The 25334-nt window shown below is 41.7% G+C and overlaps 1 long non-coding RNA gene across 1 annotated transcript in view; it reads right to left on the reverse strand.

Annotated features, from left to right (window-relative positions):
* Positions 1-25334, reverse strand: part of LOC148222957 (uncharacterized) — a 451561-nt gene that overhangs the window by 11843 nt on the left and 414384 nt on the right. Inside the window, exons 14-16 of the long non-coding RNA XR_015805067.1 lie at positions 11664-11861; positions 8446-8522; positions 6711-6775 (exon numbers count right to left, since the gene is read on the reverse strand). This is a non-coding gene — a long non-coding RNA (uncharacterized LOC148222957). The remainder of the gene's footprint in view (positions 1-6710; positions 6776-8445; positions 8523-11663; positions 11862-25334) is intronic.

Here is a 25334-nt window from a genome sequence, read left to right on the forward strand (position 1 = left end):
GCTCCCTCCCAGCTTTTTTTTGCGTACCTCCTCACAGGTACAGAGCAGGAGACACAAAAAGTTGTTCACTCGATAAACACGACTTAGTAACAACTAAAACATGAGCATGTTATCAACATTACTCTGTATTGAATTCAAAACACAGCCCTGGACCAGATTCTAAGAAGAAATGAACTCTAACCTAGCCCATAGGAGGACAATATCTGCTCCTTATTCCATACCACTATTCCATTTATGTCATGCCAAATCTCACACTCTTCCACACTCCATCCCCTCCCTATTTACTTTGCTAGATAAACACACAGACATCATTCTCTGAGTCCATGGAGCCCCTCTGTCAAATATCTATAAAGTGTCCACAGAAATGTCTGTTGAAATCCTTTAGCCCACAACCTTGGTCTCCATCCCTGAGAGCAGTATTTTAGGCAGGAAAAATGGTGTAAGGTTGCATATTGCACATAGAAATCAGTGCTGGTTCTGGTACAGCTGTGCTTGCTCAGGTTTATTAAATACATTCTTCACTGGAGCAGTGATCAGAGGGAAGCCTGGTTCAGATTACCAGAATGCCTGTGGATAACATGGATGCTGTCAGGTGCTCAAAGAGGTGATGCACATGTAGCCACCATGGAAGTGTTATACAGTTATTTACCTCATGCAGTTTAATTCCTTGGCTATTCTCACCCAAATTCAAATGTCCTGGAGGCACACACACTGGACTTCCACAATCTCCCAAGCTACCAAGTCACTGGTGGGTGAGAGATGGCCATGCCTTGGCCCCCAGATCCCCCCATGTACCATGTGCTAAGCCTCCAGCATGGACCGCAGAGGAGGGGGGGATTCTGCCCCTCTGCCCAGTTGAGACCCCACCTGCAGAGCTGCCCCAGCCCAGGAGGGACCTGGAGCTGCTGGAGAGAGTCTAGAGGAGGATGATCAGAGGGATGGAGCAGCTCTGCTGGGAGGAAAGGCTGGGAGAGATAGGATTGTTCAGCCTGGAGAGGAGAAGCTTTGGAATGAGAAGACCTCATTGTCGGCCTTCCAGGACCTGAAGGACTGGAAAGATGGAGAGAGATTATTTACAAGGGATGGAGTGCCAGGACAATGGGGAATGGCTTCCCACTGCCAGAGAGCAGGGATGGATGGGATACTGGGGAGGAATTATTCCCTGTGAAGGTGGGGAAGCCCTGGCACAGGCTGCTCGAAGAAGCTGTGGCTGCTTCTGGATCCCAGGAAGTGTCCAAAGCCAGGTTGGATGGGGCTTGGAGCAACCTGAGATAGCGAAATGTGTCCCTGCCCATAGAAGGGAGTTGGAGTGGAATGGGATTTAAGATCCATCCAACCCAAACTCTCCTGCGAATTCTGCTGATTCTCAAGGCACAAGCAGAGGACACCAGGATTCCCTGCACTCTTGTGATAGGTTGACTAAGAAGAAAGTCCTATTGCACTAACCTAGCACGCACAGGAAACCTCGGGCTGTCATATTTACTCAGTGTAGAATGCCTAAATCCAGGGATTTGTGACTTAACCTGGTTGTGTTTTAAGAGTTCAGGTATAAGACGAGGAGCAGTATTGTAATAAATGATGCGAGATTTAATTTTCTTCATGTGGGAAATGCCAATTCTTTATTCACATAATGCTTTTTTTATACTGTTTTTGCAGACCTCATGTTTGACTCCAATTGGCTATTAGTTTTCTTACTATTATTCTTACCATTTATAGGCCAGAAGATGATTTTGTGTATACGTGCTGAGGTTCAAGTGTTTACATTTTTCTTTCGTGGGTTCTTATGGGACAAACCCTATTGTTTACACAGGTGTACTTGTTTTTCACCGAAGAATAGGTTGTTGTGTTAAGAAACCTTTCATACCAAGATTGTTTTCACTTGGGAACTTGCAAAGTATTTAGCTGCACTTAGAAGAAGAGACAAGCCAGCTATTAATTTAGTAGCGCAAGGACCAATTTTATGAGGCCTTTCTTTTATAATTCTTCCAACTGTCTACAATAGGGCAGAATCTTTGCTCCCACAGAAAAGCAGCACCTCCTGCCAAGGTGTTTCCTGCTTTACTTCATTCAGCTGGAATAGGTTAATCCAATGCTCATTTATTAGAAGTGCCTTTCTTGGGTTTATTCATGCTGTTATAGATGTCAACTTTATTCCTTCCTATATATAAATAATGTTTCCTATTTATCCTAAACAACAGCTCATTCTGCTCCCCAGCTTTGCAAGTTTTCACTTGCAAACACTAACACAAAGCCTAGCCTCTGAGAGGATTAAAATAAGGATCTAAGAGAGCTGCAGATGAGCCATGATGCACCTCCCAAGGCTCTGCAGAACTCTCCAGAGTTTTTTCTCTCTCTCTTCACTTGCTGAGAAAGCTTGGTGGAAAACCCTGCAACTTGTGTTCCTGCCACATCCCTGCCTCACCACAGACCAAAACTCTGGGGAATTCCATCTCACTTGGTGGGATTGAATTGAGAAATTCCAATGAATGGAAAAGGGTCACATCGCTGAACAAGATTCCACCTGGTAGAAGGTTTTAATTAAACTTGCACTGACAAAGTCAGACATGGTAAAACAGTTTGGGTTTTAAAATAAAATACAGGATCAGCCACAGCAGTGACTGTTACAGACTTAAGGAGGTAATGACTTGGATGAGCTGGAACATGAGGAATTATTCTAATGAGGCTCAACATTTCACTGAGGGGTTTTTCTCATCCAGGGACTTCATGTTCCCAAGGCTACCTGGACACAATGAACACCTGATACACCTGCTCCACGGGGGCACAGCACCTGCCTAAGCTTTGTGGACATCACAAAACCTAGGCTCAACAAAAACATAGACCAGAACAAGCCTCTCAGGCCCCAATAAAGCAATTTCAGCTGGAGCAAAAGTATTTGGGAATTTTTTATATTTTGCAAAAAAACCCAACCCCAAACAAACAAAAACCCAAAACACCAAAAACAAAAAACAAACTGAAAAAAAACCCCAAAAAACTAAAAAACCCCTAAAATAAGCAAAATATTTTGGCTTTCCAATTTCAAGCTTGTCCCAAAAAATAGTTTCAGTTTGAAATTTGGAAATGGAACATTATTTCATTTTTGAAGGCTAGTCATATCAAAAGCAACTCCACAAAAATAATTCTTCATGTTTTTCTGTAGGTGAAGGGGAAGAGAATTAAAATGAAGGCTGGGTAGTTGTTAGGAATATAAAGTTCAGAGTTTATTTTTCTGGTACAGTCAGCAATTTGAAAAAAGAGCCAGCAAAAACCTGAAAGCAATTATCTCAATTTGCAGTTTGATTTTTGATCACACACTCTGAGAGTAGAATTCAGATATTAAATTGCAAAATAAAAGTTACTAACTACCAGTAAATAGGACCTTGTCATATAAGACAAGCACAAAGTCATTAAAATATGAACACTGCTACAGGAACAGGCCAAGAGTTTATTCCCCTTCCCCACTTGCAATCCTTGTCACATGGAGGGGTTGTTTTCATCCCGTGTTTCAGTTTTTGCTGCAGTGGAAGGTATCTCAATGTTAATCCCCACCTTGTGCCTGAACCACAGGGCTTTGTAGGGTTGTTCTGACCTTTTCAATATTCTTCATTCACTCTTTCAGCTCCCCTATTAAAACTCACCAGCCATAGGTGAGGCAAAGGAAAGGACAGTGAGGATTGGAAATGCACTCCAGGAAAATCTACTGAAGAAGGAATAACCAATACATTCCTGTGACAAAGATGAAGGAAGACTGGAAAATGTCACTAAACTAATTCATTCTCCTGAGAAAGCCAATAAGGAAAAAAATGTGTCTAGTCTAATGTGTCTAGTCTCCTCTGCTTGTAACTCTCATAGACCTGGCTTGCATGCTCCAGTGAAACCACCGGATTTTACAGCCTTTGTAAAACTCTACTTGTAAATCAGCCAGGCTTATGATGAATTTCAGGGATTTTAAGTTACTGCTCAAGAAAAACAAAGTATGACAAAGAATCCTCAACAAACACATTTCTCCCTCCACCTTCCTCACTGATGTAGAACAAAATATTCCTTAGGACTAGGAGTGGGGGAATAGTGACTTAATCTAGGCAGCTTCTCCTTTCCCTGGCAGGGCCTTGCTCCATGGGGTACCATTTTCTCACTCTTTTGTGAATATCTGTGAATTTTAGGTTCTCCTCTTTGCCTTGGCACAGTTTCAGATGCAAGGAGTCCCCATTCCAACCATTCTCATCATTAGCAAAGCCCACACAGAGTCTCCCCCATGCTGAAACAGGAATTCGTCTCTACAAAAGGTGTAAGAATTTTGCATTTCCAAATCACCTCTTGACACTGCTTTTTCTGTTTCCCGGGATTAAAGAGGGATGTTGCTGTGGGGGTCATTAATTCCTGTAAGGATGCAATGTGTAGTCCTGGCTCGAGATCCCATTTCCTTTTTAAAAATCTGGCAAAATCCCTTTTTAAACCATGCTGGAAATATTTTTTCATTAATGAAAGTGGACTCAAGACTAATGCGCCAACAAGGTACAGATTTCCTGAGAGCAGTTCCCAAATTAATGAAGAAAATACCCATTTTTACTCATCTAAACATTACAATCTTTCATTTGCTGAACCTGTTATAATTACTCACAGTTAGAAGGTCAAGAATCTCAGTGTGCTTATTAAGTCCAAGCCTGAAAACAAGGAGAGGTGAGTTTATTTAATTCTTCTTGCATGCTCTTCAGTGCTTGATAAATTAGTATTTTCCTTCCAAGTAGTAATTTCTGTGCAGATGCAAAGCAGCCAGATCCCAGGCTGAGACATTTCAGACCTGTACCAGTTGAAGTTGTGTGGTTATTATGGCTTTAGAACCATGTGACCCAGAGCTGTCATTGACTGAAGATGTTCCTCTCAGAGGTGACACACAGCCTGTCTCCCCAGAGCAGGGCTTTGGGCCAGCAAGTGACAGCACTCAGGGAGCAAAACATCCTGCCCAGGTGTGTGGGAGGACAGGTGAAGTCTATATTAGTGTGGCTGAACGAGTCAGCCGAATATGTGCCAGAATCAGCAGGACAGATAATGAATCTTTACACTTTGCATTTGCTGAAGCCACACTTTTGAATCTGACTCACCAGTTCCTGCCTGGGCTAACCCCTGTGAGAAGCCATAGTTTCCTCATATCCACTCAGCAGCAGGCAGTGTTTATCCTCTTGTTCACCCCATCTCCACAAAACACATCCATGCTCACTGCCCACATTCTCCCATACTCCCCCACCCCTGCCTGCTCTTCCCACTGCTCTGTGCTCCAGGGTAAGGACCTGAGGGATGTCAAGGACCTGGGGGGAGTATTCTGCACTCTGTTAATCCATAGTGCCCTCAGTTCTTCTCCTGTCTCAGGGACAAGACAAGAATCTGACATCAAGAGACATTTCTGCTAGGCTCCTTCCTCTCAAGCCTGCTCAGAAAACGAGCTGACCCCTCACTAACACCCTCTGGACACACCCACTCTGCTTCTTCCCTTACAGATCCCCGCCTGGGAAAATCAGTGATTCAGATTATTCAAGCACCTTCTGAAATCCCTTGTCCTTAATGCTGTGCTTCAGACTGGTCTAACTCAGCATAAGGGTCAAATGATTCAGCCCATCCCAGTGAATCCCTCCCACCACATTGCCCTGAAAGGGGCTATATTCTGTTATACAACTTCATCAGCAAATATTTTTAATACTTTAAACCTAGGCTTTGGTGTATAACTGGGGCAGCATGTCCAGCTAGACCATCTCCATCTTAAATCGACCAACTGTCCCAGAAATACAACTCCTTTTACTTGAGAACTGTTCTCAGCTCTTAATTTACACATTTCTAGTGAATTCTCACCATCCCCTTCCAAATCTTGTCCAGAGGCATTTTCCCGTTTTGATAACATTATTACTGTCTATTTACATCTTGTTTGCAGCCGATTTTGTTACAGAAGGTTTAAAAAGCCTCCATTGCAGGGCTTGTTTTTTCCAACCTTCCTGTACTGTCCATTTCACTTTTCTTTCAAGGTCTTACCCTTAGTAGCTCAACAAACAGGACTCTCATTTTCAAAAATTTCAGGTGCTTCAGTCTCTCTTTGTCTCAGTTATTTGCAAAGGCAAGTGCTGAGTGTCCTAATGAAAGGCCATCCTAACTACAGGAAATCAGACTGGAAAGGGGAAAAAAGCAACCACACAGCCTTCACCACAGGATCCTCATCCCTCTTTCTGTTTTCTGAGAGTTCCAGTTGTTTTTCCCTGTCTCCTTGGTCTTTGCATGCCTCTTCCAGCCCTTTCACTTCAAAATACCCAGCTGAGCCCCTGTCTATGGATGAAATTCTTTACAGCTGAGTCTGTGGCTTTTCCCTGAAGAGGCAGCAATTTTAACTATGTGCTTTTTTCTCACTGTTTTGCAGAGCTTGTGACCATCACTGGGTCATTAATACAAACACACAGGTTAAGTGTCCAAAAATGTCCTCTACTGCATAACAAACATTTTCCCTGCGAGTATTTTGGTTCTTTGGGAATGTTTCTGTGTTCTCCTGCATGAGCCTGATGCAACTCCAACTGTCCTAGTTTTCAGTCAGTCGATACTGGAATCAATATAAATGTGACACTGTGGCAGGAAGAGCCAAGTGGCACGTGGAAATGGAGTGAATATCAGATTGGTCTCCTTTCTGAATCCAGGGGTTTATAAAACCGATAAGGGATGTAACATCACAGACTCACAGAGGGCAAAGTGCTCTGCTGCCTCCTCATGTCTCATGTCAGCACACAAACTCTGTGGCTCCAGCCTGTGAAATAAAAGAAATGCCATTTAGAAACTGTCAATACAGAAACAGTCTGATTAGAAACATCATCCTACTGAAATAGATGCACTTACCATTTGCCAAAATTTCTGCAATAAAACCAAAGCCCTCTTCCAACTTCAGGTAAGGAAGGATTAACAATACACAAGAGATGCCTTCAGAGATATAATTTCCTCAACTTTCACCCAAGACCAAAAATTCCAGTGATACTGACTAAATTTTTTTTCCACATTGACTGTTTTTTTCTTTTTCAATGTATTTGGAAAAGAAATCCCATGGCAGAGACAGATATCCTGGCTGAAGAAGAGGTCTGATTACTGTGAGCATCAAAGAGGAATGATTTTAAAAGTATGAAAACAGACAGTCTAAATTATTCTCTTTTTTTCCTTCTCAAACATAGAACAAATTATTAATGCAACCTTATGTGCATTAAACAATCTGAACAGTTTTCTTTTTCTGTTGGAAAAAAAAGAAATATAATTTTTTAATTCCAAACCATGATCTCCTACAGTTCACTTTCATATGCAGAGGAAAACAACCCAGGCCTTTATGCTTTCCTGGCTGATATTCATCACATCTATCCTTTGGCCACTGGAGTTACAGCAGAAAATGCCAATGAAGAACTTCCCAGAAGACAGGTTCAGGAAGCTTTTTAAGCTCTAACACAAACAGTCATCATCTTATATAAACATAACTATCAAGGTATAAAGCCCAGCCAAACCAGACTCCAAAGACACATTTTTTTCAGTGTCGTTTTCACTCCTTCAAGAAACATAATTGACTTTTCCAGACCAGTTCATTCTTTGTTATCAATTTTATACCATGCCAGGTATGACAGTTTGTTGAAAAAGATAAATTGAGATGTCAACATATTTTCCATTTTTGAGAGTGTAAAATGTAAATATTTAATGAACAGGTTTAGAAACTCCTACATCTCTGCTTGATTTATTTGCTAATATTGTCAATACATTTCCCTTATACTTTATATTCATGTATTGAGCATCCTCCCCCATTCTTCACAAATTTCTTCAGCTTGCCAATGCCAGGACTGAGACACCTCAATTCTAAAGTCTCAGGCAATAGCCAAAAGCTTCATTTATATCTTCCCAGAATAAAATATGCCTGGGGATGTCTTGGAGTACCACAGCTGCAATGTGCACAGATGCAATAAAGCAGAAATGACCAAATGTAACAATGTAAAAGAGAAGGGAATCTTCTAATTTGAATTTTAGCATTAACACAGAAAAGTCCTACCTTTTTCATGGTCAGATCACCAGCTCAGCACCAAGTCTTCCAGGTTCATCGTAGTTACATAAAGAAAACTCACATCTTCCAAATTTAGGTTACGGATATTATGGAACTCTCAGAAACAGGGTACATGTTTGATATTCTAATCAGTTGGTTAATGGAAGCTATCTGTTCAAAATTTATTTGCTTAAATACACAAAATATTTAAACAAAGTATTTAGTTGCTTGCAACACCTGCAACAAGAGAGCTATTGAAACCAGCTCTCCATAAATTACTAGCTCAAAATTACTTCAGAAATAATTTCTTCTCATCTCCAGCAGTATCTTTTATATAATCTTCTTTGTACAAGTTTAAATATATTTTAAGTGGCGCATCAGCAACTCCTACTTCCAATAACTCAACTCACCAGGCAGAAAAATGCCTTTGAGAGCAGAAAAGCTTCAGCATTTGCTAAGGTGGATGCGTAACACATGAAGAACACTTCTGTAGGAGACATAAATATATATAATTATTTAATGAGTGATAGGACACACATCCACATGGAGTCTAGAGGACAAAGCACTGGAAACTGGAGACAGTGCACTGGAAAATGCAGTAGGCACCAAGGACACCTTTCCCCTGCCTATTAACACTGAGAAGAGACTCTGGGCACTCAGATATAATCCTAAAAGCTATTTCCCAAGTCTCTACACCAGATTCAGTTTCAACTCAATCCTTAGAGTGAAATTCTAGCTCTGAAAGGTTAATGGAACTACTTCTCTTGGCTTCAGGACTAGTAAAAGCCTCCCCCTACATCATTAATTTAAAGTATCATTCATTATCATCCTGATTCAGAACAACCTTTCATGGGAACAAAGCGTATAAACATCTTTCATGCTATTTCCATGGTCTTCACTGCAGCAACACATGAATGATCCGGGTGGTAGGAACACAGCATGTACAAAATGGGGGAGAAAAAAAAGAGACAAAGAGAAAAGGGAGAAAGAAGCTTTACATTTGATGTTTTACACTATTATGCAAGAGTTGAGAAAAGAAGGTGGTGTTTTGAGAAGCAAGTCAGCCCCAGAGGACCTAGTACAGGAGAGGTGTCAGACTGAAGCAAATCTTAGTAGAAGTCCAAATAATGTAATGAAATTACATTCAGAGAATCACAGAGTTAGAAGGAACCTTTTAAGGATCATCACATCCTGCCACAGGCAGGGACATCTTCTACTATCCCAGGCTGCTCCAAGCCCTGTCCCACCCTGGCCTTGAACACTTCCAAGGATCCAGGGGCAGCCACAGCTTCTCTGGGCACCCTGTGCCAAGGCCTCACCTTCCTCACAGGGAAGAATTCCTTCCCAATACCCAATACAAGCCCACTCTTCGTCAGTGGGAAGCCATTCCCCCTTGTCTTGGCACTCCAGACTCTTGTACAGAGTTTTTCTCCATGCTTCTTGTTGGCTCCTTCAGGCATTGGAAGGTCACAGTTTGGTCACCCCAAACTTCCCTTCTCCAGGCTGAACAATCCCAGCTGTCCCAGCCTTTCCTCCCAGCAGAGCTGCTCCATCCCTCTGATCATCCTGGTGTCTCCTCTGGGCTCTCTCCAGCAGCTCCAGGTCCCTCCTGTGCAGGGCCCCAGGGCTGGGGCAGCTCTGCAGGTGGGGTCTCACCTGAGCACAGGGGCAGAGGGGCACAATCCCCTCCCTCAAATTGCTGCCCACTCTTGATTATAGAAAAATAAGAGAAAAAAAAGCTAGATTTTGAAATCCAGAGTATGTGTAGCAATTTGGAAGTAGAATGTGGGATAGGAAAACCCTTTCTTTTTCTTACCCTCTCCAGCTCTGCTGCAGATAAAACCTTCATAGGCATAATTTTGTCACACCAATGGCAAACAAAACATGGTCACAAGCCAGAAGCACCACAATCTGTATCAAAATCCACAATTAAACTTGTTTCTGCTTGGTGATTCTTTTGGCCACTCTGTTTTAGCATCCAGAGACTTGAACTGAGCTGGAATGTGGCTGCACTGGGTTTGTACAAACACCCAGAGAATGTCTAACCCCAGGAGCTGAAAAAGTCCCTTGGCTGGAAACAAGGACAATATGAAGTCTGAGTTGGTTTCAGTGGTTGCTTTTCACCACAGTGTTTTTGCACAGAGTTGGAAAAATACAAAATCTGGTTTGTGAGGTGTTGGAAGGTCCATACCAAGAAACTCTCTGCTCATGCTGGGCTATTTTGGATGCTGACTCCTTGGGCATATTTGGAAATCCCAAGTTCAACTGTGGTATTAATCCCCCTCTTACACAGAGAGACACAAACAAACAAACAAAACAAAACAAAACCCCTCATTTTAAAAGCAGCAAATCTGGAAAGGACACAAAATGATGAAATTGGAAAAATCAACTAAAGATGCCTCAACATCTCATGGGAAACCATAGTTCAGCTTAATAGGTGTTATTAATGATTTTTTTTAATTTAATATTGGGCTTTAAATTTTTAATTACAAGAAATATGGAGAAGTCAGATCTGCAGGTAATAAGAATTCACAGCCAGAAAGTATCCATTTTTCATTTCTTCTGGTAATTTGTCTCAAAGCTCCTCAGACTGTTGTGATTTGCCCACTGCTGACACACAGCTCCAGGACAAACACTCAGGTTTGTCATCTGAAAATCCTGTCGATAGCACAAGAAGCCCAGCAAAAGCCAGTCAATACAAAATCTGCAAGAGTTTCGGGCATTTTCTGCACATCACAAATGTCTTTTAAATGCTGCCTTGAAGGTTTGGCTTATTGAACATCACTTTTTAAGTGTTCTGTTCAGGTTTTAGCTTATCAAATTAGGTGCATTTGCTGTAAAATGCGCCATTAGTAGCACTTCGGTGTTGGAGGATCTGTGGCGTCACAGAACTGTGGGGTTGGGAGAGATTTTGGTACACCATCTAAGTAATTTTCCCACCCAGGATAAGCAATCCTGCATTTTTTCTGACTGATGTTCTTAAAGAACAACAGCAATTCATAAGAATCTCCCCCTAGACAAAAATTAAAAATAATGCAGTATTTAATTTTTCTCACCACTAAAATATTGCACTTGTCTCAGGACTTCCATTTCTAGACTGAAAGGTTTGCTGCTTTGTGGGGTTTTTTCCACCTGAAATAGAGAACCAGCTACCGTGAAGTTTCTTTCATATGGCCAGTGTCTTACCAAAACTTGTAACTTGTTATTTTCAGGCTAACTGCAAAGCATAATTCCTTCTTTGTCACTGCATGGCATAGTTCAGTCTTGCAATTTTTATCCTGTTCATCCAGGAGGTGCAGCCTCAGGTACAAAAACTAGGTGTGCTCTCCTCAAAGAAATCCAGCCTCTGAGGGATACAAATTTAATATCACCTGGATCAAACTATAGGAACTGCAGCTGGCTGCATAAACTGCTCTGAAAGGCACTCAGCTTATGCCATCTGCATATTTATTAGCAATGCTATCATGCTTTATTCAAAAGGATTAATACAGACAGAGTACAGCCCTGGGAACGGATCTCCTAAAGAGATGTCATGCGTGGTTCAGTCACACATTTTGGAACAGTCTAAACACACAGTGGCAGTGGCAGTACTTTTATCATCTATGCTTGTAATCACCTGAAAACTTACCCCAAATTCTGAGACACTGTTTTTTTTTTCCACGAAGCTTTTGATTGGCATTAATCATCTCTCCTGCTGTTTCAAAGGAGAATTTCAGCATAGAAGTACTGGTACTTCCTACCCCGGCTATCTGTCCCAGACAGTTTCCCAGAAGTGAGCTGAAGCCTTGGTATGGCAGTGAAGTTCTGCATGCCGAACCAGAGCTCTCTGTGTGGAAACAGGAATATCCATGATGTTTAACAGTAGGGGCAGAGCCATCATAATGACACTTTATCTAAACACAGGTTTGTAGAGTCACTCATGCAGGTTTCCCTATCAGTGGATAAAATCTTTTTAAAAATACCTATTTGACAAAAGATGCAGTTAAATTCCCTGCCACATCAACACCTCTGCAGGCAGATCCAAAGCAATGTGCTGGTTTTGTTCGTCCGTGCAGTGAGTTGCCATGGCCAGAGCAGAGATCTCTGACAGACATTGCTGCTGCAAGGTCTCTCCAGCTCAAAATTTTGCCTTTAATTCTCACAAGGTTGTTTCCTTTCTGACACATCTGCAGCAGACACTTAGGAATGCTGCAAGGCACTGGTTTGGCTTTCATCTGTCTGACACTGGCCTGGAGCAGACCTGATGACATCAGGGTTGTTGAATCAAGACAATCTGAAGGTGTTTTAAAAACAGTTCAAGTTCTCCAACATTGATAGAATTTATTTTTAACTGGAAGAAAAGAGCAATTGTTTCAAACTACTCTAGCTTGACACAAAGCCAGGGGTGGTCAGGGCAGTGGAGAAAGGGTGAAGGAACAGGGAAAGAATGACAGGGCCAGGAACAGCAGCTGGTGCTGGAGCAGCCACAGCACTGGATGCCCAAGACCCCAGGATCACAGCACACATCCCAACACACTGGCCAGCAAACTGTCACCTCACACTGGAGAACAAAGAACCTTGAGGCTGCCCACCGGGGGATTTGAATCAGGCACCAAACCATAGACTCACAGAATCATTCAGTTTGGAAAAGACCTTTAAAATCATCAAGTACAAGCATCAACTTAGCATCACCATCCTTGTTCACCATCAAACCATATCCCCATATCAAGACATTTTTTGAGCACTTCCATGTGTGACTCCACCACTGCCTCGGGCAGCCTGTTCCAGTGTTTTACAATCCCTTCCATGAAGGAATTTTCCTAATATCCAATCTAAATTTCCCCTGGCACAACTTGAGGCTGTTTCCTGTTGCTCTGTTCCTTGTTAAATACACCCAAATAAACTCTGAGGAAAAATAAGGAGAGTAATAAAAAGTAAACATTTGGGTTGAATGCATGAGTAATCCATTGTGGCATCTATTGAAACTGGAAGAATATAAGAGAAAAATTATCATATGTGGGCTAGTAGCAGAGTATTGCATAAAGGCTGACATTTCAGGAAAGGAAACATCCTGAAAGTGAAGTCCGTCTCTCCACGGGAAAATACTTAGTCTTGTTTCTGATACCATTGTCTGCATTGGCTTTTAGGAAATGTATTTTCCTATGTTTATGAATTTTAGAGTTTTGCAGTATTTAAGTATATGAAGAAGCATCCTGAACTCCTGATCTCTAAAAGCATAATTATTCTCTTGACTGAACAACTTTTATGATTGTTATCGAGCTTCTAAAATCTTCCAGTCTCTCACCCGTGAATTCTTGAAAGAAAAGTCAGTTGGTTTACAGTGGCTCATGTCCAAACGCCTCTTCCTTCAGTCACATCCCCTCTCATTTCCCACATCCCTTCTATTCTTCCCACCCACCACCATTTTCCTCTTGTCCTCAGCAAAACATGTTGCTACACACTCTCCCTTCTCTCCCTGGATGTGAAGGAAAATTGACTTTTTTGGTTGGGGTTGTTTTTAATACCCTTGTCAAAGACACAGCAACACAATTCCAGTGGCTGTTTGACGTTAGTTAATCCCATCATCTAATTAGACTCAACTGTAATATGAAAGAACAGAATTTATTCATTAATCTTCCCATTCCCTAGACAAGCAAAAAATCTGAAATCAATACCAATGGTGAAAAGCTTTGTGTAGAATACCAAAAATATCAAGGTATGGCAATATTTTTTGATCAACCTGTACAAATTAGAGCCAAAATAGTTGGCTGCGCCTGATATTCATGTGTGACCAGGCAGCAGATTTTTAATAAAGTGAAAGATTTCTACTTCTACATCATTAAAATGTAGATGTTAAATACTTCTTTATAGCAGACAGTGGGATCTTTTTTGGAGTCCTTGTTATAGCCTCTGTTTTTAACATTCATCTCTCATGGTTTATGCAAATAGCCAGGCGCACACAAGTCATTCCAAAAGCTTGTCTTGAATGTAGGTGTGTTTGTGTTAGGTTAGATTCAGCAGATCAAAATTAAGAAAAGCATTCTTCACAGAAGCATGGAACAGGAATGGGAGAACATGAAAGACAAAAAGAAAGACCCTGGAATTATATTTTTAACCACAAAGACAGAAGGTCCTAAACCATATATGTTGGGGAGATTATGGGATTTCTATCTTCCTCTCAAAAATAAAATCAGATGAGCAGATCTTGCATGGAGATGACTTAGAAAACCTCTTTGTGGGTACTGCTCTTCTACAATTGCACAAATGTCTACATCAAAAGGTGTGTGAAGGAACAGTGCTTGCAGGACAAGAAGCCTGCCAGGGATCTAAGTTTCTAGAATCCATAGCAACGCAGAAGTTTTTCATTTCTGCAGTTTCTTTTTCATTCCTCAGAGTTTTCCACCTTTACAGGACAGTTATCTCACATCTCAGTCTAGAAATTATACAAGACCAAAGGCATTTCACAATGGTCTGTGTGTAACACAGTCTCTGTCATTCTGGTTTCCAAAGATACAGCCAGTTTTCACAGGAGTACTTAGAAGAAAGGCAGTGTTTGCTAGTATAATTTCATGGCAAATATGCCTTCTCATGTTTATACATTAAATCATGAAAATGACAGCTACATATGGCATCCAAGAGAACTGAACAAATTAAATTTCTTGTTTTGGCATATTTTTTGTGTGAAAAGAAGGAACCAGTATCTTCACAGGAAACAATCTAAAGTCAAGAGCTACACACCACTAAGAACTCAATCCTGCTATCTTTGCATTCCCAGTGCCTACTTTGAAGCTTCCATTGACCTTTGAAATTCCTATATCAAAGCACAGTTTGTATTTTAAAAGTCCTTCAATTATTCTGAAACTTAGTTAATAGAATCACCTCTCCTTTCATCAGCTCAACACAGAGACTGACAATACAGTGGCACAGCAGGAGTTTAAGGGTTGCTGGAACAAAATTACTGTTCTAATGATGATTACTTTGCTGTTATGTCTGTTACAAAAGGAGAATTTGGAGAGGCTGTTGGTCCTCGAAATTTGCTCTTTCACTGTTATTGCAGTTACCACAAAGAATTCTGCATGTGGGGTCATTTTTTTACTATTACTCATAAACAAAACTCACGTCTGAAGTTAAATGTACAAAAAAAACCCAGTTAGGAACCTCAGTATGCCATGATGTCTAAGAGGGCAGAGAGATGTGGATATTCAGAATTAAGTGCTTTTTAAAACTCTCACTTCTAAACAAAAACAATCTCAAAGTACTGCTCTAAGACTTCAGGCATTGGAGCTAATTTAAAAGCAAAAATGTGGAGTGTTGTGCCTTATCACAAAGTGATAACAAACAGCTTGTTTACACCTCCAACCTGCCCAGTTCACTCTGACACTCTCCAAAACTCTCCTTCCCCTCCGAGGCTGTGCTCTGCTCCCCATTATTTTGTGCCGGAGCACGGATGCTCCAAGCTGCACGTCAGCACATTCCAAGCCTTGCTGTGCACTTTCACTGGTGGTGGCAGTGGCTGGACATTCCCAAATGCTCTTTGCTGTGGCCACCTCACTGCTGGAAACAATTCCCTCATACACAAAACTTTTGTTTGTAGTATTGTAGGTGGATGGGTTTTGTGCCCCAGCCTAAGGAGAAGTGCCATGTGGGAATTCCCATTGCCACATGTCACCAAGGCCATGGTCACCCCAGTGTCTGGAGCTGACCCAGCAGTGAACTCCCCCCTCAAACATTTTGGCCCAGCATGAACAGCTGGAGTGGGCTGAATATTTCCTCCGGATCTGTTATGCAGGTCCCTGCCTTAGGTATGGATATGACAGGTCAAGATGAAAAGAGGGAAGGCCCCGCTCTCTGAGAAACATCTGGGCCTGCAAAAATAAGGGAAAGGAGCCATCAGAAAAGGAAAAATCCAGCTCCAACTGAAGGGCCAGAGATTCCCGTGTGGATTGCCACTCACATTTAACCTGGGGCTGACCAAGCAGCTATCTTTTTGTCTGGATATCTGTGCAGTTGGGAAAGAAGGGTGGCAGGGGGAAATCTCCTTGTCTCCTTAATCTAGAAAAGATGGCTTAAGCCATCATCAAAATACCATTCATTAACTTACTATGGAGAGAAGTTCTCTAACCAGGGGTGGGGATGCAACAAGTAAGTAGAGGACCAAGCCTAGCCAGAACAGGAGATTTTTCATGGATAAAAGGGCTTTCCCATACCTGGGTTTGACACTGCTGGTAGAGCTGGTGCTAGGCTACCAGGCTGGCCAGGATCTGATCTCCAGGGGAAGGGGAAACAATGGGCATGCTAAGATCAGCACAGTCTTACTAGGAGCTAGGAAGGACCACTCTCTTCTACCTAAACATTCAGGATAAGATTTCAGGCTGTTTTTCCAAGTTGTCTGGGCTCCTGGTTTCAGACATGTCTGAGAAAGGCCATGGGACTGTACTCAGCTGATTTCAAACAAAGCAGCTGCTGCTCCAGAACCCCTGGAGGTATTGCTTCTGCCCTGAAGTGCTCTTTTATTTCTGCCACAGCATCCAAATGGCACTTATGACATTGCAGGAGTGTGGCACTCACCTCCAGCACCTGATGCAGGCTGCTGATGTCCCCCAGGGCAGAGTGTGAAGAAAGAGGAAGGTACTGGTTTTACCTCTTGGCAGAAAGCAGACTGTGCTTCTGCCCTCAGCATGGAAAGGTGTAGGATAATCCCAACCACACACCAAGAGGGGCTGCAAAAGAGAGAGGGCTGAGGAGAGAGAGAAACTGCAGCCAATCCTGCCATGGGCAGCTGAGTGAGAGCAGGGGAGGATGTGTGAGGGGTTACAGCCAGGAGCTCACCTGGGTTGAGACACAGAACAGAACCTGCCTGACTTGGATTTTGGAGGGGTTCCAGTCTCACCTGGAGGAAGAGGAGGAAGGGCATTCCCTCACCAATGAGCTTCTGATTAATTAGAAGAGACAAGTGCCAGCCCTCCTGCTGTAATGAGGAGAGGCATCTTTGAGCACTTTGCTCACACACTTGACACTTCCCATGGTACTTCACCTGACAGGCCACAGGCTCACGGCTTCTGCAGAGCAAACATCAATACAGATTAACACCTCCCCAAGCTGTCAGGCACCAATACCAGATACCTCCCTCCTGACCTGAGAAACAAGCTTTTAAAACATCCTATCTTGTTGAATTTTAAGAGGAGATAGAAATTAAAGCTATAAATACAACTGCTAAGCATGAACACAAAAAGGGAAAGTGTGAAAAATCCTAATGCTGCTATAAGTTAAGGCAAAAATGAAGATCAGGATGACAGGAAGGAAGTATTTAAAAAGACAGAAGGGTGGAAAGGACAATTGTTGAATCCTGAAGCATAAAACGTGATAAGGATTTTTCGAATAATCTTAATATAAAGGAAACTTTCCAGACTGCAGTGGAAGCTCTTGCGTGTAGAACAATATGTCTACAGTGAGATACTTTTAGAATTTTTTTCCTGAAACTAAAAGACTAAAAGATAATTAATACTATATTGTGGAAGATAGAAGGTACACTTCAAAAACAACCTCTTATTCTCGCCTCCATCAGCTGACTTCCTGGAGTGCTCTTTGTCTTTAAGTGGACTCTTAGAGAATCCCGTTGAAGACTTAAGAGCTCTCGGTAGCACCTTTTCGTCTTCTTACCCTGTTTTAGGCATCTGCAGCAGAGTCACATGCTTGAACTAAAATGTCATCTCCCTGCTCCTCCTCACTCAGGTGACTCCTCCCGTGGCACTCCGACTGCTGGGATTTACGACCTAAAGTGTGAGAAGGCTTTTTTCTTTTTAGTGCTACACAACAAACAAATCAACCAAGACCTTCTCACTCCTTTCAGATGTTTCTAGAGCTTACTTTTCTCTCTCAATCTTTCCTTCCCAACTGTAGTCCTCACAAAGAACAGGGAAGGGAAATCTTGAGATGAGTTGGCTCCTGTCCCTGTATTAATGCCAGGTTAATTCTACCTTGGTGAAGTGACAGGGCCAGAAGCAAGTTTAGGAGAGAGCTCTCTGGACTCATCCCTGCCACACTGCTTCAAGACAGCCCTGCAGAAGGGAGCAGCTATTCAGCTACATGAGGTTCTCTATTTTCCCTGTCTATTTAAATTATATTTATGACTCTGGCCTAAAAGGAACCATTCCATTACCTAATCTCTGACTGCAGAAATAGCCAGAGGTGCGGAGGGTAGGTGGGCTCTGTGAAGCTCAGCTAAAGAGAAGGGCATGCAATTCTTGCAGGCATTGACTGTTCCACTTACAGCACTGATTGGCTGTAAATCTTAAAAGCAATTCATCTTTCTCATGCTTATTGATAAACAAAATGTAGAGTCCCTGACAGTGACATTGTTGCTGACCTTGGGAATTGTTTTGTAATTGCCAAAAAGGCAAGATAGGCACCACTCCCTACAGCTGTCCTGTCAGGAAGCCTCACTTGACTGCCATGCTTCAAGTTTTTGATTTTCCATGATGACATGGAAAAAGAATTTGTGTGTCTGGCACAGCACAGCCAGAGCACCTACAAGCCCTTTGCTCTCTTCCCAGGTGAGTATTCCTGAGAACCACCTTGAAGTAAATGGAGTTGCCTGCTGTATCAGAGATGTTTATCTCTAAGGAATGTTGAATTTATTGGAAAAGCTGAGTGAAAATAGCTCTGTCATGAATCTGAGAGTGGAGATTAGACTTATTGCCTTTAGATTAAATCTCTCCTAATTAACCTTCCAATTAACCTCACATCACTCCATTGAACAAGACCATAAATACAAATGTTACTACATTCTCTTTTATCAGAGAAGAGAGTTTGCTAGATGGAATAATGATAGATGGCCATAATCTACAGAGAATTATATTAGCAAGAGTTTCAAGCTCTGCTCTCAGTCCCTAGGAGAAGCAGAGAGGGCACAGCTGCTCTGACAAGCACAAAACACAAAGCACAACATTTTCTCCGCATAGTTTTGCGAAGTGAAATCTGAGATGCAGAATAACTTGAAAATACTGGCCACATTTTCCAGGTTTAAAGAAAAGCTGAGCTGAAAAACTATGCTGTGGAGAAATTAAGGAAGCCAAACAAAACCTAACCAACCCGGTATCCATCAGACAGGAATCAATGAATCTGCAACAACAAGGCAATGCTCCAAAGGAAATCATCCCCTCCCTCTTGTGAGGAGAAGTAGTTCTGCTCCAGAGAGTTTTTTAAGGTGATTTGCAATATGCTGAAACATCCTTTTCTCCTTATCCTTACCCAGAACAGTATAGGTATCCTTACCTATCTTTTTGCCCCTCAAAGACTGTTTTTCCCTGTGTGAAAAGTTCTCTCTGTTAGAGACAATGTTTTGCTGAATGTGTGGGTGGTGAGAATGGATATTGCTTAAAAACTGGAAATAACACTGTGTGAACTTTCAGTCTGTGAACTTTAACGTTTTCAGTAGCAGTTTTCCTTTCCTCACTGTTTGAGCTGGGTATCAGTGCCTTTGTATTTAAAGGATTTCACTGCTACCTCCCCTTGCTGAGCAAGTTTCCTGTGTCACTGGTTTCCACTGGGCAGTTCTCTTGTGCTCATGGTAGTCAGACAGTGTCTAACCTGCTGGCCCAGCTCCACGTCATCCCTGAGGGACAAACGGGACAGGGATCAGGGTGCCACCCTACCCAAGCAAACCCCAACAGCCTCCAGTGATGCTGACCTCCTCCATCCTCCCAGAATTCACATTCCTCTGCAGGGCTTGAGGGAAACAGGAAGACTTTCTGTACCAGAAAGCTTTTCTTAAGTTTTCTTTTTCTTAAGGCAATGCCCCCTTCCCAATTTTATGGGCCAAACCAAGAGCACATCCCTCAGTTCTGGTGCTCTCATCCAAGGCTCTGTTTTTGTTGTCAGTACCTGTTCTCCAGGCTGCAGCAGGACACAAGTCATGCTCCCTCAGCTCTCCTCTCAGAGATATCTCTGCACTCTCAGGTACAAATCTCCTTCTTCTTCCTCCCATTGCCCTCCCAGCTTTATTTCCAGATTTCCCTTAGTTCCAATGATTTGGGAAGTGCCCATTTCCTTTAAATCCTACTAACCAATATGTCTTTTGTGTCAGAGCAGCCTTTTCCCAACATATTTAGGTTTTCATTAGCTTTTTGAACATGTATTTGTACATGCATGTTTGACTCTTCTTCCAGGACTAGAACTGCCAAACTCATACGAAGAGAAATGTCTCATTAAGAGCAAAAGGAGCCAGCAGTGCACATAAGTCTGGAGAAGAATTTAAACATCACTCAAGCCCCAGGGAAAGGTAACAATTTTTAATTCTCATACTGTTTTTTTTGGGCAGCACTCTAGCAACACTTCATTTTCCCACACAATAATTCAAAATGTCTAAGTATTTTTTTCCTGCTTTCTCCTACCCTACAATTCAAGTCAGGAATGTTGTATCCTAAAAGAGTATCCTAAGCTAGGATACATTAATGTGCTGCTGCAGCAGCTTACAGAGAACATGCACCTGTACCTGCCTGTGCACAGGAATAACCACCCTCACACAGGCACTGGGAATTCTGAGCACGCAAATGCTGGGAATGAAAAAAAAAAAAAGCTGAGAGACAAAGAAGAGGGGAAAAAAACCCCCATTTTACCAAGGAATATGATCTTCCTTTTTTTTGTTTTCATAAGAAGGAAAGTTCTCTGCCCTGTAGCAACCCCAAATTCTCAGGTAAATTTATGTCTCTGGACTGAATTTGGAACAAAAGGGCCACATTTAACAAAAAAAGAGCCATTAAAACAGGCAGAACAGCTGGAAAATCAGGTTTTTCAAAGAACACAGGTGGCTCACTAGGCAAAAACAGCTACTACAGGGAGCTAAAATAGTGGAGAAAAGAAAGAATGCCTGCAGTTAAAGGAGCTTCTGTAGTCTTGGTCTCAGCACTAGAGCTGAGGACAAACACAGGATGAAAAGCTGTTCTCCAGCCTCTGTGAGCTGCTGTGTGGGACCTGCTGAAACAGGGAATCAGATGGAAATCCATGCTATGACTTTGAAGAGTGCCTGTAAATATTGATGTTTGCTTTTTTTAAGTTCTGACACTTAAATAAATACTCTGAGTAAAAGAAAATTTGTGCACATTTTGGAATGTTTTACAAAGAGCTCCAAAGATGAAAACAAGCATCCTGTCAGTCTGACCCTTGCAGAGCATCAAGCAGAAGGGTTGAATGTTTTCAGAACAAAAGTAAATGCAGTGCTTTTAGACAAAGTGAAAACAAAATCTATTTATTATATAAAATTATTTAGCCAAATTTCCATGGAAGAAGGTTTGTGTCATTCATTTGCATTCAGTTACCTTAGGGTAATTTAAAAATTTACAAACGCTAATACCTAAGGAAAAACGAGTTTCCAGTGAAAGGGAGGTCCTGCAGGATGCCACTAACCAAACTGTGAATTCTATGTTTTCTAAGGAACAGAGACTAAGCTCTGGCTTTCTCAGAATCACAGAATCCCAGGATGGTTTGGGTTGGGGGGGACATTAAAACCCATCCAATGCCACCCCTGCCATGGGCAGGGACACCTACCACTATCCCAGGCTGCTCCAAGCCCTGTCCAACCTGGCCGTGGACACTTCCAGGGATCCAGGGCCAGCCACAATGGCATTCTTGTAACAAGTGTCGCCATTATTTAGCTCTGCAGACTGCCCTTGTGAAACTCATGATGTCTTTCTGGCTATAGACAAAAACATACACCCAGTCTGGGGGCAATTGTAAAAAAAGTCCCCTCCTGCCACTGCTTCAGTACAGTCCTTATCTCAATCTTGGAAGTCTTCTTACAAGGCCATTGTCTGGGTTCAATTATTTCACTCTTCCTTTCCAGGGCTATTTTTGCATTTCTGTTTATGTTCTCTATTTTGAGCCTGCCTTCTGACCTGAAGTTTCATCTCATTGCTTCTCCAGGAGTGTTTTGGTTGTGCTGAACAGATAAGTGATGGCCACAGATAACTACTTACCCAGACTATGTCAGCAAACCTCTGACTGCAAATGTAAAGCACTGCAGGCAAATTTGGATTGGATTAAGGACAATGAGACACACTTTTCATACAGTTATGCATTATTTTATTACTATCTAGACTTATTTCTACTTAATGCCTATGGAGAATAAGATCACAAAGCCAGTCCTCTTATAAACAAACCTCCTGTGCTCAAGAACAAATAGAAATTATATAGGGGGGGGTTGTCTTTTCTTTAAAAGGATAACTGCAGTATGCATTTTAAACATATATAGCACAGCCAATGTGATACTCAGGAGAAAAAGCAAAGGGATTTGCCTCCACTTCCAACAAATAAGGAAAATTCTATCTTTGTTTTCTGCACAGACCAAAAGGAAAGAGAGAAAGTGGTCAGCATTTTGTGGGCTGTTAGTTCCACATTGCCATACTATCCAGTCCTCAGGCCATGGAATTTAAACATTTCATGGCTTCAGCTGCTTCTAGAGGAAGATTTTCTGTAAGATTAAATTGCCATCAAAAAAATTTTTAAAGACAAACCACCACCACCTTCTCCAGAAAACAAGTACTGCTCTCATATCCAAAGTAAGATAATATATAATATAATTATATAATATATATAAGGAAGGTTGTCTGTTCTTAAACTTCCAGTTTACCACCTTTTAATTCCTTTTAAGTTCTTTTCATTGACTCCCATGTTCTTCTTACTGTAGGACCAAATTTCATTCAAGAAAGAAATATTCAAGAAAGAATATTCACCCTCAATTCAACAAGTTAGCAGAGCTTCCGAAAGATTAATAAGAACAGAAAACCTTCATTATATATTAAACATCCAGTGTAATCTAGCTTTGGATACAAGAGCAGTACTATGTTATTGGGGAGGTAGTGGTGGTGGTCTGTCTTTTAAAAATCCCAGGTGTACATGTACCTGCAAGCTTTCACATCCTGCCAGCTCTGAGCATTTCTCCCTTTTGTTTCACATCAGGACTTTCTGTCAGGAAATGTTGGGAGAGAGAAGAAAAGAAATAATGACAAACCATGCACAACCTGGTTGTCAGAGACAGAGACATAGAGGAGGGAGGGTGGCCAGAAGGCTTGGAAGAGTGGGTATGAACTTGGCTTTACTACCTGGTGCATTCTGAGCTCTAGAGACAGGCTGTGCTGAAGCAGCACAGCGAGGAGAACTCCAGCCAGGAAGAGAAGGACTGAAATAATGAGTGAAGGAGGATCTACAGTCCCTGCAGACAATGGAATTGTCTAATACCAAGGAAATTACTTGGAGGAGAAAAAGGGGGAATTGAGTACTTTGTGTGTTGTGAACTCCCATGGAATTAGAGAATCATGGAATATCCTGAGCTGGAAGGGACCCACAGGGATCATTAATCCAGGTCCAGTCCCTTCACAGACACCCCCAACAATCCCACCCTGTGCATCCCTGGCAGTGCTGTCCAGTCCTTCCTGGAGCTCTGGCAGCCTCGGGGCTGTGCCCATTGCCCTGATCTCCAACCTAAACCCTCCTGGCACAGCTCCAGCTCTTCCCTTAGGTCCTAGAGATGTTCACACCTTCCCAGTTTGAAATATAACCCATTCTACACTGGGTATATGTACAAACACGTGCCAAAAAATGCATGTTATAGACACAGATATTTATAAAATGGACCAAAATATTTGGATCTCCTGCACCCTATTACTTTCTCCCCTCATCCCCTTCTCCTCCTCAGTCAAGTGCAATTTTTCTCAAATATCTACAGCAGACTCAGAGGTTTTTCTGTTTCATCTATGAGTCTTCCAGCACAGAGGTTTTGCATTCCACTATTTTTTATTTTCTTTCCATAATTTGGGCTATGGGAAAACAGAAATAAAACTCAAGCTGAGCCAGATGTTCTCAGCATGACGGACCACCCAGGTCAGTGTCCCTCAATAGCACTGTCAGGTATTTAGTTATTGTTCTGGTGGTGAAGGAATAACAAAATCAATTAAGGAGAACGTTTTAGGGATAAGCTGGCAAGAACAGCCAGAGAATAAGTTTAGCTTATTATTTCATGGAAATACATTCCATAATACTGCAAACTGCCCCATTCTCCTGCATTAACACTTGACTGTTGTTGTTCTTGTGTATTTTGCTGATGCTGGGCTTTAATTTTCAGATGTGATGAGCATCTACCACACATACATTATCCAAGAACTTCTCTGGACATTCAACCAATCTGATCATCAGGATGTACACAGATCTATTAATATTTCATCCTGACATGTATTTTTAATCAAAAGATCTTAAAGTCCAGTTAAATTTCCAGTTTATATATTCCAGTCCTTAGATGTTTCATTAATAGTTTATAAGATGCCGACCTTACACAAAAATGTCAAGATTGTAATGATTTATATGGATTTCTAGGATGATGAGGACACACTAAAATGAGCTCTGTATCCTAAAACTCAGTGCCAAAGTACCATTCACCCTTTTAGAAGGATACAAATGTAAAGGTTTCCATAAACAGAAGACACAGTGGCATTTTAATAGTTTATTTCAATTACACTATTGTGCTGTTCACTGTAGATTCAAATCCAGAAAGAAGAAAATTGGAAAAGAAAGCAAAACATTAAGGATCTCTAGATATTTTAGAGCACCAGTTACTAGTGTTCCAGACAGAGGCCTGGATTTGAGATCGACAGTGAAAACACACTTAACTCTTCCTAATATATCTCAGTATTATTCTCCTGTTGATTCTGACTAAATATTTGGTAATTCATAACTCCAGCCTCCAGCACAATTACATCAAACCTAATAAAAGAGAATTCCTATGACTGCTGTATTTATTTTAATGGAAAAAAAAAGAAGGTAAAAAAGGCTACTCTGTGTAGAGACAAATCAATTTAAATTCTAAGAGGGAAGGAGGAAAGAATTCCACAGTGAAAAACTAAATGAAACTAAATGCTGATGACAGATGATTGATAAAAATTAAGAGAGATTATTGGTTTGATTATTTTTTATTTTTTAGTTAGGGGTTTTTTTCACTTTTTCAGTGAAGAAATTTTGCCTAATATCCAAACTGACCCTCTCCCGGTGCACCTTGAGACCATTGAGACTATTGGACAGTGCACTGTAAATCATAATCTTTACTTACCAGCCACTACTCGCTATGGTGAAAGAATTAAGTCTTTTGGGGTAAACCCCTCTCAACTATGAACTCTAGCAAGTTGTACTTCTTGGGACTGATCTTGAGCTATGCAGCAACCTCACAGTCAGTAATCAATCCAACCCCAAGCCCAGATTAATCAATTCCAAATTCAAGTGATTTGTCAAAAACTGGTAGCAAGGTGGAAATAAGCACTGGTGGGGCTGGACCACA

Source organism: Sturnus vulgaris, chromosome 8, assembly GCF_052056855.1.
Source record: "Sturnus vulgaris isolate bStuVul1 chromosome 8, bStuVul1.hap1, whole genome shotgun sequence".
Classification (NCBI taxonomy): Eukaryota; Metazoa; Chordata; class Aves; order Passeriformes; family Sturnidae; genus Sturnus; species Sturnus vulgaris.